The sequence below is a fragment of the Arachis hypogaea genome, chromosome 20 (assembly GCF_003086295.3).
Source record: "Arachis hypogaea cultivar Tifrunner chromosome 20, arahy.Tifrunner.gnm2.J5K5, whole genome shotgun sequence".
Taxonomy (NCBI): domain Eukaryota; kingdom Viridiplantae; phylum Streptophyta; class Magnoliopsida; order Fabales; family Fabaceae; genus Arachis; species Arachis hypogaea.
This window is the reverse complement of record NC_092055.1, coordinates 100,895,971-100,900,914: the sequence shown is the minus strand read 5'-3', so window position 1 is coordinate 100,900,914 and position 4,944 is coordinate 100,895,971. Positions and strand designations below refer to the sequence as shown.

The following is a 4,944-nucleotide window of genomic DNA, read 5'->3' as shown; positions in this document are numbered from 1 at the left end:
GGCATAAGGAGGTTCAATGGAATCTCTATGGTCTCTAGATGAGCCTCAAAGTCCTTTGGTTCCTCAGAGGGAAGCTCCTTATTGATCACTGGACATCCCAGGAGGTCTTCCTCCTTGGTATTCACATCCTCCTCTCCCTCATTGGGTTCGACCATTTTGGTTATGTCAATGGCCTTGCACTCTCCTTTTGGATTTTCTTCTGTATTGCTTGGGAGAGTGCTAGGAGGGATTTCAGTGATCCTTTTACTCAGCTGGCCCACTTGTGCTTCCAAATTTCTAATGGAAGACCTTGTTTCATTCATGAAACTCACAGTGGCCTTAGATAGATAAGAGACTAAGTTTGCTAAGCTAGATGGGTTCTGCTCAGAATTCTCTGTCTGTTGCTGAGTGGATGATGGAAAAGGCTTGCTATTGCTAAACCTGTTTCTTCCACCATTATTAAATCCTTGTTGAGGCTTTTGATCCTTCCATGAGAAATTTGGATGATTTCTCCATGATGAGTTATAGGTGTTTCCATAAGGTTCACCTAAGTAATTCACCTCTGCTATTGCAGGGTTCTCAGGATCATAAGCTTCTTTTTCAGAAGATGCCTCTTGAGTACTGTTGGATGCAGTTTGCATTCCATTCAGACTCTGAGAAATCATATTGACTTGCTGAGTCAATATTTTGTTCTGAGCCAATATGGCATTCAGAGTATCAACCTCAAGAACTCCCTTCTTCATAGGCATCCCATTATTCACAGTCCTTTCAGAAGTGTACATGAAATGGTTATTTGCAACCATGTCAATGAGTTCTTGAGCTTCTGCAGGCGTTTTCTTTAGGTGAATGGATCCACCTGCAGAGGTATCCAATGACATCTTAGATAACTCAGACAGACCATCATAGAATATATCCAGGATGGTCCATTCTGAAAGCATGTCAGAAGGACACTTTTTGGTCAACTGTTTGTATCTTTCCCAAGCTTCATAGAGGGATTCACCTTCTTTTTGTCTGAAGGTTTGAACATCCACTCTAAGCTTGCTCAGCTTTTGAGGAGGAAAGAACTTGGCTAAGAAAGCCGTGACCAGCTTATCCCAAGAGTTCAGGCTGTCTTTGGGTTGAGAGTCCAACCACACTCTAGCTCTGTCTCTTACAGCAAAAGGGAAAAGCATGAGCCTGTAGACTTCAGGATCTACTCCATTAGTCTTAACAGTATCACATATCTGCAAGAATTCAGTTAAGAACTGAAAAAGATCTTCAGATGGAAGTCCATGAAACTTGCAGTTCTGCTGCATCAGAGAAACTAATTGAGGTTTCAGCTCAAAGTTGTTTGCTCCAATGGCAGGAATGGAGATGCTTCTTCCATGTAAATTGGAATTAGGTGCAGTAAAGTCACCAAGCATTCTCCTTGCATTATTGTTGTTGGGTTCGGCTGCCATCTCCTTTACTTGTTCGAAATTTTCAATAAGGTTGTCTCTGGATTGTTGTAATTTAGCTTCTCTTAGTTTTCTCTTCAGAGTCCTTTCAGGTTCTGGATCAGCTTCAACAAGAATGCCTTTTTCTTTGTCCCTGCTCATAAGAAAGAGAAGAGAAAAAGAAAAGAAGAGGAATCCTCTATGTCACAGTAAAGAGGTTCCTTATTGTTAGTAGAAGAAGAGAAGAAGAAGAAAAAAATTCGAACACAGATAGAAGAGGGGGGTTTGAATTTGGTGAGTGATGTGAGGAAGAGATGTTAGTAGATGAATAAATAAATAGAATAAGATGAGAGAGGGAGAGGATTTTCAAAAATAATTTTTGAAAAAGAGTTAGTAATTTTCGAAAATAGTTTTTGAAAAATGTTAGTAATTTTCGAAAACAAAATTTAAAATAATTAGTTAATTAAAAAGAATTTTTGAAAAAGAGGGAAGATATTTTCGAAAATTAGAGAGAGAGAGTTAGTTAGGTAGTTTTAAAAAAGATAAGAAACAAACAAAAAGTTAGTTAGTTAGTTAAAACAAATTTTGAAAAGATAAGAAGTTAGGAAGTTAGAAAAGATATTTTGAAATCAAATTTTTGAAAAAGATAAGATAAGAAGATATTTTTGAAAAGATATGATTGAGATTAGTTTTTGAAAAAGATTTGATTTTTAAAATCACAATTAATGACTTGATTCACAAGAAATCACAAGATATGATTCTAGAACTTAAAGTTTGAATCTTTCTTAACAAGTAAGTAACAAACTTGAAATTTTTGAATCAAAACATTAATTGATGATGTTATTTTCGAAAATATGATGTAAAATTAAGAAAAAGATTTCTGAAAAATATTTTTGAAATTTTCGAAAATAACTAAAAAATTGAAAAAAAGATTTGATTTTTGAAAAAGATTTTGAAAAAGATAAGATTTTTTTAAATTGAAAATTTGATTTGACTCATAAAAACAACTAGATTTTAAAAATTTTTGAAAAAGTCAAATCTACTTTTCGAAATTTTAAAAGAGAAAAAGGGAAAGATATTTTTTTTATTTTTGAATTTTTATGATGAGAGAGAAAAACAAGAAAAATGATGCAATGCATGAAAGTTATGGATCAAAACAATGAATGCATGCAAGAATGCTATGAATGTCAAGATGAACACCAAGAACACTATGAAGATCATGATGAACATTAAGAACATATTTTTGAAAAATTATTAATGCAAAGAAAATATGCAAGACACCAAACTTAGAATTCTTTAATGCTTAGACATAAAGAATTCAGGAATGCATATGAAAAATAAGAAAATACACAAAACATGCAAATGCAAAGATCAAACAAGAAGACTTACCAAGAACAACTTGAAGATCATGAAGAACACTATGAATGCATGAATTTTTCGAAAAAATGCAAGATGAACATGCAATTGACACCAAACTTATAACATGACTCAAGACTCAAACACAAAAACACAAAATATTTTTGATTTTTATGATTTTCTAAATTTTTTGTGTTTTCTTTTAATTTTTTTCGAAAATCTTTTGAAAAAGAAAAATAAGGATTCCAAAATTTTTAATATGAATTCCAGGAATCTTATGCTCTTCAGTCTAAAGCTCCAATCAAAGGGTCAGGCATGGCTTAATAGCCAGCCAAGCTTTAGTATGTAAATTACATCTATTGAGGTGATTAGTTGAAGACCAATCCCAAAGCAGTTTGGGTATGGCTTTATAGCCAGATAAGATTCAACATGTTTCATGAAACACTAGAATTCATTCTTAAAAATTCTGAAGAAAAATATATTTTTGAAAAAATTTTTATTTATTTTTTTTTTCAAAAACAAAGGAGAAATTTTTGAAAGAATTTTTTTGAAAAATTTTTGAAAACTTTTTGAAAAGAAAACGAAAAGAAAATTACCTAATCTGAGCAACAGGATGAACCATCAGTTGTCTAAACTCGAACAATCCCCGGCAATGGCGCCAAAAACTTGGTGCGCAGAAATTGTGATTACACTTTGATTATGTAAAATTCATTGCTCTTTCTTTCCCTGGCAATGGCGCCAAAAACATGATGCCAATACCATGGTTCACAACTTCGCACAACTAACCAGCAAGTGCACTGGGTCGTCCAAGTAATACCTTACGTGAGTAAGGGTCGAATCCCACGGAGATTGTTGGTATGAAGCAAGCTATGGTCACCTTGTAAATCTCAGTTAGGCGGATAATAATTGATTATGGAGTTTTCGAAATTAAATACTCAAAGAAGGATAGAAATACTTATGTAGATCATTGGTGAGAGTTTCAGATAAGTTTGTATAGATGCTTTCATTCCTCTGAACCTCTGCTTTCCTGCTACCTTCATCCAGTCAATCTTACTCCTTTCTATGGCTAGCTTTATGTAAGGATGTCACCGGTGCCAATGGCTACTTTCGATATCTCTCGGGAAAATGATCCAAATGCTCTGTCACAGCACGGCTAATTGTCTGGAGGCATCACCTTTGTCGTTGGTTGCATCCTATTCCTCCCTGTGAAAATGGTCCGATGCGCTGTCACTGTATGGCTAATCATCTGGAGGTTCTCGATCATACTGGAATAGGATTTACTATCCTTTTGCGTCTGTCACTACGCCCAGCACTCGCGAGTTTGAAGCTCGTCACAGTCATTCAATCCCAGAATCCTACTCGGAATACCACGGACAAGGTTTAGACTTTCCGGATTCTCATGAATGCCGCCATCAATCTAGCTTATACCACGAAGATCCCAATATCTCGGACTCGGTCCCCTGTATTAGTAATCTAAGAGATACTCGTTCAATCGAAGGTAGAACGGGAGTGGTTGTCAGGCACGCGTTCATAGGGAATGATGATGATTGTCACGTTCATCACATTCAGGTTGAAGTGCGAATGAATATCTTAGAAGTGGAATAAGTTGAATTGAATAGAAAACAGTAGTACTTTGCATTAATCTTTGAGGAACAACAGAGCTCCACACCTTAATCTATGGAGTGTAGAAGCTCTACCATTGAAAATACATAAGTGAAGGTCCAGGCATGGCCGAGAGGCCAGCCCCCAAAACGTGATCACAGGATCAAAAATACAATCCAGGATGTCTAATACAATAGTAAAAAGTCCTATTTATAAATAAACTAGCTACTAGGGTTTACAGAAGTAAGTAATTGATGCATAAATCCACTTCCGGGACCCACTTGGTGTGTGCTTGGGCTGAGCTTGAATGTTGCACGTGTAGAGGTCCTTCTTGGAGTTGAATGCCAGCTTTTGTGCCAGTTTGGGCGTTGAACTCCACTTTGCAGCTTGTTTCTGGCGCTGGACGCCAGAATTAGGCAGAGAGCTGGCGTTGAACGCCAGTTTGCATCATCTAAACTTGGGCAAAGTATAGACTATTATACATTGCTGGAAAGCCCTGGATGTCTACTTTCCAACGCAATTAGAAGCGCGCAATTTTGAGTTCTGTAGCTCCATAAAATCCATTTTGAGTGCAGGGAGGTCAGAATCCAAC

The 4,944-nt window shown here is 36.2% G+C and overlaps 1 non-coding gene across 1 annotated transcript; it reads left to right on the top strand.

Annotated features, from left to right (window-relative positions):
- The first annotated feature begins 911 nt into the window (after positions 1-911).
- On the top strand, positions 912-1,019 carry LOC112788139 (small nucleolar RNA R71). Its single transcript, XR_003195518.1, has one exon. It is a non-coding gene; the product is annotated as a small nucleolar RNA R71 (small nucleolar RNA).
- The last annotated feature ends 3,925 nt before the right edge of the window (positions 1,020-4,944 follow it).